The sequence below is a fragment of the Plectropomus leopardus genome, chromosome 17 (genome assembly GCF_026936395.1).
Source record: "Plectropomus leopardus strain MGB_pleo_1.0 chromosome 17, ASM2693639v1, whole genome shotgun sequence".
NCBI lineage: Eukaryota > Metazoa > Chordata > Actinopteri > Perciformes > Serranidae > Plectropomus > Plectropomus leopardus.
The window spans coordinates 4,722,351-4,738,842 of NC_142192.1; positions in this window are offsets into that span (position 1 = coordinate 4,722,351).

Genomic DNA, 16,492 nt, shown 5'->3' on the forward strand with positions numbered 1-16,492 from the left:
GTGCCGAACGACTATTGGGAATTTGAAAATTCAACAATAATTTCCATATTTACAGTTTCAGACTATGATAAATGGTGTTATTTTGGCAATTTTTTAAAGAAAACATGCCTCTAAAACCCACCAGCATGATTTGGGGCTCGGCAGGAGTTTGAAATAAATACAGGATAAAACCATTTAATATGGAATGTTCCTTCTCTAAGCCAAATCAAAAACATACCTCCCCCAAACGCTTAAAAAAAAATTGAAGTGCCTCCCCTGTTTTCACCAGCCCCTCCCCTCTCACATATAGAAAACAGTCCCTTAGATGGATGGATGGATGGATGGATGGATGGATGAATAGATAGATAGATAGATAGATAATGCCATTTTTCAAATACATTCAAATCCCACACATACTAGACTATAAAATAAGTCTGTGAATAGATACCAAATTGCAGACTAGGATCATATTCCAAATCTAATATGTGTTGAATTGTTATGTACTGCAGTATAATAGATTTTTATATCAAGTGTATATTAATTGAATTGTGAATTGGATAATGATAGTTAATGACACATGTTCAGTGTTTAATTTGTTTATGTAATTCCAGCTCAGACAGTGCACCCTGAAAATGTGGCACTTTCATTCCAGGCTCTCTACTGTCCCTCAGTGGCGGTGCCGATCATAACAAGCAAGTGTGTCTCCGAAACTCTTGCTGACAAAACTGGGTCCATCAGAAGGAGCCTGTGCTTTGTCTAATCCCCCATTTTCCCCTCTCTCCATTTCTATTGATTCCAAAACACTTACGTGCGAGTGAAAAGCACAGTGAGGAGAACGTCTGGGAGAGACTCTAAAAGGATTGATTCCTCCGATTCAGACGGTGGTAATGAACCTGTCACGCCGTTGAGTGGAGCGCATGAGGTCAGAGGTTAGAGTCGGCCTAATGCATACAAAGCAGGAGCAGAGCGTGCCTTGTGTATTGGGTCTTTAAGCATATACAGTAGAATGCATTATGTGCGGGCGGATGCTCTTTGAACAAACAGCAAAAACTGCAGGTCATTTGTCAGTCCGCTGCCAGAGTGAAAACCATTACGATCGACCGCAGCTGTACCCAGGAATGCATCTGCTCAAAACAAATGAAGGCAAAAATTGTCTGCAATAAACACTTATGGGAGGCCGAAGACCCGCTCTAACTATCAGCGTTCAGCTTGATCTATCTCTGACCGTTACAGTGTTATTAGTGTTGGGGGTTGCAAGGTTGTCCTGACTCCTCTTGTCATTGACAGAATGGATAGCCTGTGAGCTGAATTTCAATTGGCTCATAAAAGGAAGAGTTACTTCTCTTGGCAGGTGGAGGGGTTCCAATCCGATAGCTCGCGCTCTTGCCTTCTGCTTGTGTGGACTTCCCCTGTCCCCTAACATACAGAGCCACAGTCTGGGGTAAACAGGGGCAGATGGAAGGGGTAAACACTGAGGTTAGGCTTATATAAGCTGCCGCTATTCCAAAACTTTGCATCTGACCATTTTTCATGCCCCAAAGATTCCAAAAAATGGCAAGGACTCAGTATTCCTCTGAAGTTCTATCCTTGTTCGGGCAGATGAGCCTGTGAAGCAGTATTTAGAGCGTCATGGGACTCTGAAACTCCACTAAAAGTCAAAGTAATAAAATTGTTAGAAGTTCCTTGTGGCAGGTTTGCCTGCAATTTTTAGAAACTGCAGCATAATCAGACCAAGAGCCATGCTTAGGGGTCTGTGTAATTATACACTGATAAGTCTGACAAGTTGATTTTACTCAAAAAATCAAGAAAACCATTGCTGTGATAAATGTAAGTAATTATAACTATTAGTCTCAATCAGTGTTAACTTGGTATCTAATTGTTGTCAAATTTAGTTATATTTACTGAATTTTGTGAAGTTGTTGCAAGTTAAAAGTGAAAAATTTAATTAAATCAATGTTTTTATGTTTCAGCAACTTCAGTAATTAAAGTTTATTGTGCTATACATTTGACTTCTGTTGGATACAAACTAGTCAATCATATATAAAACAAAAAGATATAAAGCAAATATAAATTAAGATTAATAGTTGTTTAATAGTTTACTTTCCCTTTTCAAGGCAAGTGGTTTTCAAGATTATTTTACGTAAGACCAGCCTGTTAGATTTTACAGTGTAGGCACAGTGTTGTTTTGAGCTAAATGCTACTGTTAGCATGCTAGCATGCTCCCAGTTACAGTGCTAACATGCAGATCTTTAGCAGGCATAATGTTTACCATGTTCAAGTTAGCATGTTTGTATGCTAATATTTGCTTAGTAGCATTAAACTTCAAGTACAGCTGATGGTGATGGGAATAACATTGTTTTGTGGTTTTAAACTACTAGATGAAAAGAGGTCACCAAAGGGATTACAGTTCACAGGGATTTTCAAACTCCCAAAGTAAGACCTAAAGTGTACCACACACTCATGCATGTGCACATATGAATGTGTTTATGCACTCACCATAGGCGTTTCATCAGAACAGGGGACAGTTATTTCAGTGCTCAGCAGACCAACTGAATGCACCTTTCAGCACCATGGACAGTGCCTTTGCAGAGGAAAAAATGTGTTTTGCTTAAAAAATCCACTGAAACTTTTACTTTTTCAAAGAAAATTTGAAAAAATTAACACTACAAAAAACAAGACTACCTGTATAGTCCATGGATTATGGAGCTCTGGTGGTGTTTCAACAACTGGTAGGCAGAGGTCCCCTCTTGAGCTGCCTGTTTCAACCAACTGCTTGCACAAGAGAAAGAGTCAGGAGATCACCAAAGTAATTCAGATTTATCCTCTGGGGACCATGAATGTATGTGCTAATTTTCATGAGTATCAATCCAAAAACTTATTTTGGCACTATAGAAAATTCAGTACATTGCCGAAGACTCTTCCTCTGGGAACCATGTACACTGTGAACACTGTGCAAAATTTCAGGGCAGTTCATCCAGTAGCTGTTGAGATATTTCAGTTTATAGCCTGGCTAAAAATCACCCACACCACATGCAAATTATTTTTTCTGGTCAGACATCTGACCCATAAACAAACAGAAACAGATATATATTTATATATCAAACTATGTCAGAGGAGGTACTAAATGGATATTAAATTTTAAGTAAAAGGCTTTCATACTGTGGTCAACAGTATTTCTCAAGTCAACAATAGGGAAAAAAAAGATCAAATGAAAGTGGTGGAGGGATAAATTAAAGGAGAACAGTAATTTGTAAGCTTAAATATTTTAGTGTCACACTGTCAGTGGAGGGTTTTCCTGCTCCTGGGCAATTTAGTCAAGAAAGCAAGCAAGAGAGCCAGGGAGATAGCTGGGTTCAGTCTGAGGGTCACGCTCAGTTTAGCATCACTACAAGGCCAGAGAAACCTTTTTTTCCCCATGAAAGCTTTCAGAACTGTCACACCTGCTTAGGTCTGTAACGCCGCCCCGCTCCCCCTCCTCTTCCTCCATCACCACCTCTTCCCACCCTCCATCCCTCCCTCACCACCCACTCGCCACCACAGAAAACAAGCTTTCTTTTCATCCCATCCCCCAGCTTGTCACTCTGTCCCTGTCATGCTCACAAGGTGATTTTTTGTTGATGATCAGTGTCTCCCTGGAGACAACTGCATCTGCGGTGCCTGCAAGATTAAAAAAATAAAATAAAACCCTGCAAATTTGTATATATTTTCATCGCTGGAAGGATTTTGTTTTGTATTTTCTTAAATTATCAGTCACTACAAGGAGAATTATGCCAATTTCTTTTGGAAATTATGCTTATATTTGCATTGCAGGAGTGTTTTTCCACTACTTGGAGACAGAAGTCTTAGGAAAAGCCATTAGTGAGGGCACTTACATATTCTGCTGGTACTGCAAAAACAGAAAAAAAAATGGCATGGACCCAGCAGCCAAAAAACTTTAATTTATCCGCTTAACAAACCGCGGGGGGAAAAAAAACCATGGCAGGTGAAATCACAACGTCTTTTGCTTCAATAAATAAGTTATGTGACATTTCAGGTTGTGTTATTTCTGACAGAGCTGAGAAGAAGTGGGGAAATGACTCCAGGTTTTTTTTCATTTGAAAAAAAAAGTAATAGCTCATTTGAGTGTAAGGAAATGCGAGAACACTTTATGCCCTAATAACTCTGCTCCTGGTACAGTCGTTTTTTGCTGAAATGTGGACACCATTATTCCACTGTGCACATTCCTCTGAAATATACAATAAAGTATAGTGAGTCTAATAAAAATATCCACTTGAACTCACAGTCCCTTTACCTTGTTAGTGAAAAATGTCTATACACTAAAATGATCCATCTTTCCTCAGTAGCATCTGTTATTCAGGTTCTTCATGTAACACTTTGGCATTCACTTGATTGTAACCGAATGTAATTATTCTTAATATATCCTCCAATAATATACCTTTAAAATGTGAAATGTGAAATTCAAAAGTGTGAATAAAGGGCCAGTGAATTGTGGGGATAATTTTGTTCCATAATGTTAACAATATCTTGCTCTGTCAGTAGTTTAGAGATATTTGTCTGGGGACTTTTTCTTTGGAAGAAAGAAAGAAAACATGTTTGTGAACGGGCACATTGCTGTTGAATTTTTTAAATGTAATGTTTCAGTGTTGTGAGCACCACAAACAAAATTCCTATCACCTCCTTTGGAGTGTCAGCAGAAGTCTCACAGATGGATATCTCACAACCTAGGTAAATACATCCAAAACTATCTGTAGGACAAGGAAGGTGAAAAAACATGTTTTAAAAAAAAGTCAACACTGAATCATATAAGTAATGTAAAAGGAGTCGCTGGCATTAAAATACCCAAATCTGCAGCTCTACTGGCCCTTTTTGCTTCTTTTAGCAGATTGTCTTGGTTTTACAGCCCACAATTTTTACAGCCGCAACACTTTCATCAAATCACGTTTTCAGAAGACAGCACTCCATAGGAAACAACAGCATCAGCAAATTCCCTAAAATGGCATATGTTTGTGAGATATGTGAGTATGTGAGATAAAAAAAAAGTTTTAAAAATATCAGTTATGCACAATTCCTACGATAATTATGTTATAATAAGTTCAATAAACCACATTTTATATTCAATACTCCTATTTTCAGTGCAATCATTAAATGCCATAGAATGTCAATTGCTGCAACTAATGCAATCATGTTTATGTTTTTTCAGTTTATGTTTCTACCAAAAAATGTTTTGCACTTGTCAGGGGGAAGACTACTCAGCTGAAAAAGTCTTTCAAAGGAGGTAAATTTTTCAAGACGTTTGCGAACCATTGCTGTAGCAGACTAAGGAATTATGACTTTGGTCTGCGGGAGCAATAGTAAATAGTGTGACATTGTCACAGTGCCACAAAGTCAGAGGAGGGACAAAAGTCGGCAAAATGGTACTAGCCTACTAGCTGTTCACTTCCTGTTTCCTACCAATAGTAAAAACAGTTGTTTCTTTTAACCATGAGAAGCCATCATTTTTCTCTAAGCCCAGCATAGTGAAGTGAGATCCGAAACAATTTTGTTTTTGTAACAGTTTTGGAAGTTATAGACCAACTATGTTGTTCTGCTAATGGCTGCATCAGATCAGAAAATGCTTATATGTGTCTTTCTGACGGACAAGTACAATTAATTTAATTTTGAGAACTAGTTTTCAGCAGCAGAAGCCAGTTTTTCTCTAAAACCCTGTGATTCCCCACTCGACCCATTTGCCCTGTCCCAAACCGCGTCATGGTGGCTAAAAAGCAGAGCGAAGACTCAATGATGACTCACCAAATACTAACTGGTTTTGTTGTTAAGAGATTATATTGTTGCTCTGTGCTTGCTGGATGTGTAAATGGCAGCTGTTTGCTATAACAAATTAACCATAATAACTGTAGTCAGACTGTGTTTCTGGAAGTGTTGTAGCACTCAAGATCAGTCTGGGTCTAGAGACCGGTCTCAAGACCACTTTGATAGGAGCTTGGTCTCATCTCGGATTCAGACTCCAGATTTTTGTCTTCAAATCCAGCCAATCGCATAAGTCATTTGTTTGTTTGTCACCGATAATGGCTACCACTTTTCATAGAAATCAGAGGAAAATTAGTCTTTGTCTTGACTTGGTCTGGACCCCTTTAAGTCTTGGTATTGTTTCAGTCTCTGCACACTCTGGTCTCGGTCAAGTCTTGGTCTTGGTTAGTATGGTCTTGACTACAACTCTAGCTTATAGCATATTTTAGTGTTTTTCTTCCCTCTAGTGACCAAAAGTTGATTCATGCAGCTTTAAGTTATACAAATTACTGGGGTTTTTATCAGATTTTCTGTAAAATAATAGTAGCCAATTAAAATAGTAGCCAATGTGGTCTGAAAGAATAACATATTTTTTATCTGCTGCACGGTTAATTTATCTACTGAAGGCTCAATAAACAGCATTCTTGTTTAGAACTACACCCAATGAAAACCATCACAGGCTGCAACAAAAAGACCACCAGCTCAGCGGAGGGGGATGGGGTGAGAGCAAACAAGTTCAACCACTTCTACAACAGGTTTGATTCTCCTCCTCCTCCGCTAGATGCAAAGGCTTTCCCTCTCACACACACCCCACTTACTGCTCTTGGCACCCACTTTCACACCTCTTCAACACCATCAGCTGCATCCTCAGTAGACAATGCCCCCCCCCTCCCCCCACCATCACTGCAGAGCAGGTCAGTAGAGAGCTGAGGAGACTCCGCCCCACGAAGGCAGCAGGGCCAGACAGGGTGTGTCCAAGAATGCTCAAGTCCTGCGCTGCTGAACTGGGGGAGCCTCTTCAGCATGTCTTCAACCTGAGCCTGCGACTGGGGAGGGTCCCTCTACTATGGAAAACTTCCTGCCTCATCCCAGTTCCAAAGAAGGCACACCCCAGTGTGCTGAATGACTACAGACCAGTTGCCCTGACTTCACACATTATGAAGACCCTGGAACGGCTCCTGCTGCACCACATCAGACCCCAGGTTCGCCAGGCACTCGACCCACTCCAGTTCGCTTACCAGGAGGAGGTCGGGGTGGACGACGCCATCCTGTATCTGCTACACAGGGCTTACTCTCATCTGGACACAGGGAGTGGCGCTGTGAGGATCATGTTTTTTGATTTTTCGAGCGCCTTCAACACGATCCAGCCCCCTCTACTGAGAGGCAAGCTGGCAGATATGGGGGTGGAATCACACCTGGTGACCTGGATTACGGACTACCTCACAGGGAGACCTCAGTACATCAGGCTGAGGGACTGCTCCTCTGACACGGTGGTCTGCAGCACTGGCGCACCACAAGGGACTGTTCTTTCCCCTGTCCTGTTCACTCTGTATACATCAGACTTTAAGTACAACTCTGAGTCGTGCCATGTGCAGAAGTACTCTGACGACACTGCAATCGTGGGATGTATCAGGGATGGACAGGAGGGGGAGTACAGGAGCCTGGTGGAGGACTTTGTGACATGGTGCAGGGCAAACCATCTGCAGATCAACACTACCAAGACCAAGGAGATGGTGGTGGATTTCCGGAGGTCCAGGCCGCCTATGCAACAGATCTCCATTGAGGGGTCTGATGTGGAGATGGTCGGGTCCTACAGATACCTCGGGCTGCAGCGAGACAACAAACTGGACTGGTCTTTCAACACCGAGACCCTCCTCAAGAAGGCTCAGAGCAGGCTCTACTTCTTGAGGAGGCTGGGGTCCTTCAAAATCTGCCGGAAACTCCTACTGATGTTCTACCAGTCTGTTGTGGCAAGTGTCCTCTTCTATGCTGTGGTGTGCTGGGGAGGCAGCATCAAGAAGAGGGACGCCTCTCGGCTGGACAGGCTGGTAAGGAAAGCTGGCTCTGTGGTCGGCACAGAGCTGGACTCGATCACATCAGTGGCAGAGAGAAGGACTCTCAGCAAACTGCTCTGCATCATGGACAATGCCCACCACCCTCTGCACGGCATCATCATCAGGCAGAGGAGTGTCTTCAGTGACAGGCTGCTGTCCCTGTCCTGCTCCACTGACAGGCTGAGGAAGTCGTTTGTCCCACAGGCCATACGACTCTTCAATTCCTCCTCACACAGATAAACACTGTTTGCACTGTTGCACTGTTTTTACTGGTATTGCACTGTTTTTATTGTTATTGTTGTTTTATATCTTGCGTTTTTGCATATTCTGCATCTCTCTTTTTCTCTGTATATATTGCTTATATATTTATTGGTCTATATTCTATTCTGTATGTTTAATATGCTGCTGGTTACTTAAATTTCCCTCGGGATCAATAAAGTACCTATCTATCTATCTATCTATCAATGATCAGCCAAGGACACATGGAGTGAATACTGTACGTTACATCACAAGCTGCCTGGCCAGTAGCTATGCCAAACGTTTTGAGACTGATATCATCTGATAAGACTGTATGAGTGGTGTGATTTGTGCTGAAAGTAAGTAGGCCACTTCAGGAGCCCATGGGGGCAGAGGAAGGGCTGGATCTGTTTACTCACACTCAAGGATCTCATTCGTTACTTTCATCAATGTTGTGATTTTTCTCTGAGTGCTCTTATTATTGTTCTGTCTGCACGTGTGTGTGTGTGTGTGACACTTATGTAGAACATGCATTACACTCTGGAGCTTTCCCTCTCTCCTTCACGCTTTGATGTAAGCGTTCGCCGCTCTCCTGCTGAACATATACCTACAGTATTGATTTATGCCGCCTGGTCGCATTCATCGGACCCAAATGAAAAGCCAATAAGGTGTTTATAGACACATATATATATCTTCACATAATGCCCCGTGGCTTGTTAAGTTTTTATATCCAGTGTTACCTCTGGGAGAATGCTCAGGTGGCAGTTTGCATTCTACCCTGCTTCTGTGTCATCAGTAAGCAAACCATAAAGTGGCTGTGGGAGACGGTTACGCTCTCAGATTGGGCTGCTGCTCCACGTGGAGATTGAGTGAAGACTTCATTGTGTTGTAGACTCATTTTAACGGGCGGTCTGATGGCATATACTAGCCTATATCTCCCTGTGTGAACTGTTTTCCTCTAATAATAATGGAGTGGGTCATTGTGGTACTTACAGCCTGTACGTGTAGATTTTTTAAAGTATACTATAGCATGTTTTTGTTTGTAGGAAAACATGATTAGTCTGGATGGAAATTGGTGTAGCCTGTGATGTTTTCAAACATTTGATTCTCAGTGTCCATGGGGGACACATCACAGTGTCAGTTTGATATAAAGCCAGGCATTTAATATTCTACAGGGGATTTAACAGGATTTAAGTGGAAGTGCACGGCTTTCTTAATTGGATGAATTGTTGTAAAAAAATAAAGAGACACTTCATTAAAGTAAGGGGGGCTTGTATGGTTACAATAATAAAGCCATGCTTACAGCTTATCCTGCATTCAAGTATGACATCCTTTTTTTTTTACCCATTTAGACATCGCTGCATTTCAAGCCAGGAAAGTGCCACCAAAAGCAATGATTTTTACCAAAATATTAGTGCATTCCCAGCGGGGATTGTGCCACCAAAAACAGTTGTTTTTTTACCAAGACATTGTTGCATTTCAAGCCACCAAAATGTGTATTTGTTATTTTTTACCAAGACATCACTGCATTTCAAGCACGGGTCGTGCCATGATGAGTGATTTTTTAATAGAACATTGCTGCATTTTCAGCGGGGATTGTACCATGAAAAGTGATTGTTTGCATGGACATTTCAAGCTGACACCAACATTTTTTTTACTGAGACCTCATTGCATTTCAAGCCAGGATAGTGCCACAAAAAGCAGTTTTTACAGAGACTTCACCGCATTTCCAGAAGGGATTGTGCTAAGCAGTTGTTTTGTACTAAGACAACACTGCATTTCCAGCTGACATAGTGCCATGAAAAGCGATTACTTTTGACAGAGACATTGACATTGGTATTTTAAGCCTAAACATGATCTTTACCTAACCATAACCAAGTGGTTTCCATGCCTAAACCTAACCACAACAAAGAAACATAAAGTTTCAATCTATCCGCTACATACAAATGTACAAATGCAACATATCCTTGGTTTGCAGAAATGTATGATGCCAACATTTTTCTGGCAACTGGGTTGACATTTGGGGGCTTTTGCTGAAACGACTGATTCTGCTGTTTTTCATGGGAGGACAGTCTCGTTATAACAGTACCCTGACGCCCTAACTTTTTCCTATGCCAGCAGAAAGCTATCTGATCAAGTCGGGTTTGGATTTGGAGATAATTATGGGTACGGCACTGAGCTTTGCAGGTGCAGAAAAACCTCCCAATGACTTAGTGTGTTCTTTCAAGTTCTTTAAAACATGAATCCAGAAATGCAAATCCAGACATCATTAGCACTACAGTACAGAAGTCTATTTTTTTAGTGCAGAGATCATTCTCCTTTTATTTGTGTCCAATTTATGAACAAAACTGATCATTTGGCTTTCAGTTCAGTCTCTCCCTACTCCAAACAGGTGAACCAACATAGCAAAAAAACAACAAAAAAACAACCCAGTCCTTGCTGCAGCCTCTGCTGGCTCAGTGACACAGCAACATCAAACAGGGCTCACAGCCCATTTGATATGTCAAACCATGGTCTCTCCTGCCTCTCTCCGCTGAATAGTGTCTAGAAAGCACAAATACTGTCAATAATCTCCGAAAGCAGCAGAGGATTTAGCACTTGGTTTTAGGCTCTGGTAATTAGAAATGCATTTAGGCCTTCAAAGGCTGGCTGCAGATAGAGATCAGAGGCCTTTCTTAGCTGGTAAAGCTCTGCAAAGAAATGTCAGGAGTGCTAAGACCCCCCCATTCACCTGCTTTCTACCCTCGGGGCATTTATAAAAATACAGCCGTAACTCATCCCATATTCAGCTTTTAATGATTGTAAATGATATACCTGTCTTCACAGTGCCTCTTCAAAGCTGCTATTCTTTTAAGGTAAAATAGAAGAGTAGAGGAGGGGAGAAAAATCCTGCCTTTGAGCTTCTTTTCAGGGTTCTCTTTGATCGAAGTCCGTGTGTGCATACAGACGCATGAATGCATGTGTGTCTGTGCGCATGCATTCATGTTAACGGCAAACAAAAACACCATGTTCCCGAGAACCATAGATCTGTGATCAAGAGCAACCCTCTGAGGTATATGAGGGCGTGTGTGTGTGTGTGTGAGTGCGCGCATGCACGTGTGTCAAAATGTGAGGTTCTGGCTCTTTCCAGCTAATGACTGACGCCCCAGTAGGAACTTGCAAACAAGAAAAAAGAAAAGTGCTGCTACCGCCACTGCAGTCACCCAACTTTCCCTGCATCATTACCCGCTGCTCTGAAAGTTTCATGCACGTGATGGGTGCGGAGAGATGCAATTTATCACCTCTTCGCTCCACATATCACTAAAAATTATTCATGGGGAATCGTAATTATGTGATGGAGACATTTTTCTGTTCACTTTCCAAGAACAATATTCACGTTCTGACTTCCTGCAAGTTAAGAAGCACATCTGACATTTGGCCCACAAATTTTTTGTCCCTGTTCCACAGCAAGAACGTTGTGTGTATCTCTGCACAGCCATGTGTCGAGGCCAAAGCTGTGTATGTTAACTGCATGTCTAATATCGACATGCTGCTTTGCATTCAGCCGCCGGCCAACCAACCCCACAGCGGATAATCATGTCACACCTGGTATTTAAAATGCGTTTTGCCTCTCACCGGGCTGCTCGGTTCACCTTGCATGCATAAACAAAAAAAACCCTTGTGAATTTTTTGGGGGTGAGGCTACTGAGACAACAAAGAGGCCATCAATCAGAGCCCTTTGGGAGTTTTATGTCTTTTCACATATATGGAAACTCACTTCTTTCCTGTCGTTTTGGGTAACGTGATTGTTTGGCAGACCAGACCCCCTCCTCACGTCGAGGTTACGAGGTCCTCCTTGAGTGTCGAGTCGGATTTGTCTGCTTTGGCCTTTAGTGGAAGCACACACGCGTGCACACAATTCAAACAATGCATGCCTAAATAAAAATACCCTCGCGCATGAGCCGTGGGTGAGGCGGAGGGTGAGGCCTCTCGACTCAGACAACACCTGGATCCAGACAGCTGCCCTGATGAGGTCTGATGTGGCCTCGGGCGTCTCAGACTCTGCATTCGCAATAGACTCGCTCAGCTACCTGCAGTGTTTCCTACAGTACTGAGGTCAGCCAGACCATCCGAACTCAGCCAAGGCTGTACCTTAGATGAATTTTAAAAGGAATCTTTTTTTTGTTGCATCGCTCTTGCAATATTCTGTGGAGCTGTGTGCATTAAATCCCCTCACCTTCTTCCTTTATCCAGGAATGGCAGTTCAGTAAAGCCTGCTTTACTGGAGAAGTCTCTGAGTAACTCTCAAATCAAAACTCTATTGTCCTCACTTTGGTGACAAGTTTGAAGAAAAATAAGAGAGGACTGACAATAGTTTTATTTAGTCATTGTGATAGATCAAACAACTGATCAATTTAAAGGGAACATTGGAAAAATGCTAAATGCTCCCTTCAATTAGTGCTTACACCAGAGATACTCTTTTGCAAAATGAGGAGGCCAGGGGCCAGTTTCCCTTGGCACATGTAGGCAGGGATGTTGCAAGGCTTTGAGGACATTTGGGGCTTAGCCTTGACCTCTGCTGGGAGGTCATGAGTAGCATTTTTTATGCTTGCTTTATGCATCTTATGTATATTAAAAGTAAAAAAAATAATATCCAATTGTGAAGCAATGCATTTTTACTTTGATTGAGAAATGGTTGGGGGTTGAGTTGCATGCTGTTAAAAATGAATAAGAAAATAAAAATGATTTGTAGGCCTGTGACACATTTTACCTTTGCACTTAGCCATACTGCGATTTCGATAATATTCTAATTAATTGTGCAGCCCAAGCTGAAGGGCCAACCAGCACCCAGTCTGGAGCCAGATTTGGCCCATGGCTGTAAGTTGATATCACTGGCCAAAACATTAAATGACATTTTAAATGCTTTCATCTCTTTCATTTCTTTCCAAACAATCAACAATTTAGTTACTTTTGCTACACATGTCAACTGACACTTCAAATGCCTTCAGCTCTAGAAGTCAGCTGTTCTACTGATATTCATCATCTGACCCTTTAACTGCTTTCAGCACTTCCATCTACACAACCACATGTACATGCAAACCTTGTGAGTTACGTGTCTATGAACGGGTTACCAATGTACTACACACAGAACTGTGTCTGCTGGGTTTGTGTGTGTGTGTGTGTGTGTTTGGACTACATTTGTCCCCTTAGAATTTGTCAAACACTTGAACTGCTTTTACTTCAGCTCATGTAAGTGCTTATGAGTAGACACTTCAGCTGATACTTCTCCTAAGGTTCAACTGCTTGCACTTACACTCAAAATCTACTTCAACTCTTTTCAGCAAGCTGCAACCTCCAGGGCTGAAAAATGAAGCCAACACTTAAGTGACAAATACCGCAGTTCCACTAATGGCCACTTGAGGCTGGCTGCAGAAGTGTGTCAGTCCCTATAAACTCTCATGTTAAAATGCCCAGTCTTACAGCAGAAATAAACATGTTATGGTACCAAAAACAGTTTCCATCTCCAGTTTCCAATTTTCCTGTTCATGACTACTGCAAGGGGGTTGAATTTTAATATAACTCACAGGTTTACATGTTATCAAGTCTTTAAAGTTCTGCATAATTAAGAGTGCGGTTTCTTTGAATGACAGTTTGACAGAATGAAAGACACTTTAAGGATTTTTGAAGCCTAAATGCAATTGCCAGAAGAAAATGCTAATGTTAAGCTATAAAGAAACTAGACTACGATTGCGTCGCCACCGCTTTGAGGCTGTAAAACCATCTTCAGCATGGCTCTGCATGAAGACTATATCTGTAGTCTCCTTTAGCCACTTGTTAGCAACTGCCTTTTTTAAGACAAATAAAAACTTTAAAGTTCACAGTAGGGTATTTACTGATGTATTTTATGTCTCAGAAACAAAACATGAAAGTCTCTTCAGCTTGTGGTAACCAAAGACCATATCTCAGGCTTCTAAGAAAAAGTCCATTTAAAAACCCATTGACAAGGTAACTGGAGGTACTGAAATGCTAACTGATATCCAGGTTTTAGGAACAGAAACAGTTGTAGCTGTAGCTGTCACTATATCAGCATCTTCTCAGTTCATGAAAGTTAATTTGAATTTTTTGGTCGTCTAAAAAAACGTTGTTCAGCATTTTGTTGTACTGAAAGCCTGTTTGAGGAGTCAGATGATCAGTCTTTCTGGTAAGTATATTTTGTTTTTAGTAGTTTTACGTCTCATTTTTGCTTGTGACAATTAGAATTAGCATTATCGCAGTTAACTGTAACTGCAATGTGTTAACCAAGCTACCAAGTAGCATTAAGGTGAGCTCCACCCATTCATCCAAATATAGTTACTTCTGGCTCCAAAATTCCAACATAGCGATGGCCAAAATGCCTCGAAATGGCAGTCCACAAACCAATGGGTGAGGTCATAGTGGCTATGGCCATCATTTCATACAGCCTATAGATGGCGATTACTCTTGAAATATTTTGTTTCACTTTGACCTACAGCATATCTCCTTCATGTGCCTAAACTTCAACTGACACATCAAGCCCTTCCAGTGCTTCAACTTCTGCTCACACTTGAACTCCTTAAAACGCTTTAACTTCAATAACACCCAGCAAAGAATTAGTATTGTCCCCTGTGTTAATGCCTGCATTTTTTTTTGCATAAAATCCCCTGCTGCCCACCTGGGGGACATGAAATATGACAGCTAGAAACACCTATAATTTCTTGGATAGAATAGATTTTCAACTCTATCTACACTCTCACACAAACTATCTAGTTTAAGATATGGCAACTGCCCACATTTTGGCTTACTCAATTGACCTCCATGCATATACTGTCCAAAAACACAGTGCACTCAATCAAATGATCCAGTGATTCAGTCACCTTTAAACTTTTAAGCATTTTTTTCTCCTCTACCATCAGACTCAACCCTGCGAGTTAAAGCTGTGTGAATCCCATTAAAATATTCCACCCCCAACACTCTCTCCTCGTGGTTTTGATTATGATGTGAGCTGAGGAGTTAATAAGCGTATTAATTACCTGTGTAGGAGACAAACCAGCTCCCAGAGCGAACCCACAACCCCCCTCCTCTCCAACCTCGCTTCCTCCCACACACCAACCAAAGACCGACAACGTTGTGTTTAAATGAGCCATCATCGTCCGACTGCCTCCAAGGTCAGCCGAGGCTCTGCTGCTGGCGCAGTACTGTACCTGGCGTGGGAAGTCTCTAAAGTCACTCGGTAATGAGAATAATTAGAATAATACAAGGTCAAGCCGGACGACAGAGGAATCGACAAAGTGAGATGGAAAGAGAGAGGAAATGGAGAACAGAATGAAGTAGGAAACTAGATGCTTGTAATCCTCCTGGAGAGTGGATGTGATCACCGCTCGATACTTAAGTTTCTAATTATCTCTCTTTCTCAGAGAGTGAGGTTTCCGTTCGGCAGTGCACAAGCCTGCACACACACCAGCAGACGGATAATGCAGTAAGACAAGCCTTCAACCTGTCTGGACATCTCCAAAAAACCTTGCGAGTGAAAGCCGCTGTTTCGCTGGCTCTCGGGCTGTTGCTCAAACAACATGATGTACTTCCACATTTCCTCAACCAATAAAACCAGGCATTGCTGACTGAATAAAGATTACTTCACTGCCTATCTCTCTCCTAAAATGTTCTTAAAACAAATTTAGTGCTTCGCTTTAATAGCAAAATTTTGTGAACAGGAAGTGGGTGCCATAATGTTTCCTGCACAGTGAAAACAGAGGCCAAAACGAGATTAAATTTTAAAACTCAGCCTCACTGTCACTGCTTTTCATATTCCTTGCCTCAGATGCTTTCAGAAACATGTTTTAGTGTACTCTTTAATTTCGTTACGAGATCACCGGCCGAAATTGTTTCACACGGACCAGCATTACGTCACCCACCAGCGAAAGGATTTATTGGACTGGTGTGGTTCAACACATACTGGTATTCTCATCCCAAGTCATTGCATATTGCTGCTTTAAAGTGGAATTCTGAGTCAAAGTATCCTTCTTTATCTGCCTCTGACATTCTGGGATGCTGCTTCCATGATGTCAACACAACCACACAGTAATATTACGCTGTACATGGTTATGTTTATGTTGTGATCACTGCTTGATACTTAAGTTTCTTATTATCTCTTTTTCTCAGAGATTGAGGTTTCTGTTTGGCAGCGCACAAGCCTGCACACACACAAACAGACAGAAAACGCAGTACGACAAGCCTTCAACTTGTCTGGACATCTCTGAGAAAGCCTTGTATCCTCGCTTGACGTGACTCCACTGTATGTCTGCTACTCTCACCCACACACACGCACACACTGAGCAATAATGTGATATCTTCTCTACATTTCAACTTGGATCTACGTGGCGCTTCGGGCATGCAGGGGCATAGGTGCCTTCTCGCAGCAAGCTCCCGTGGAGGAAGCC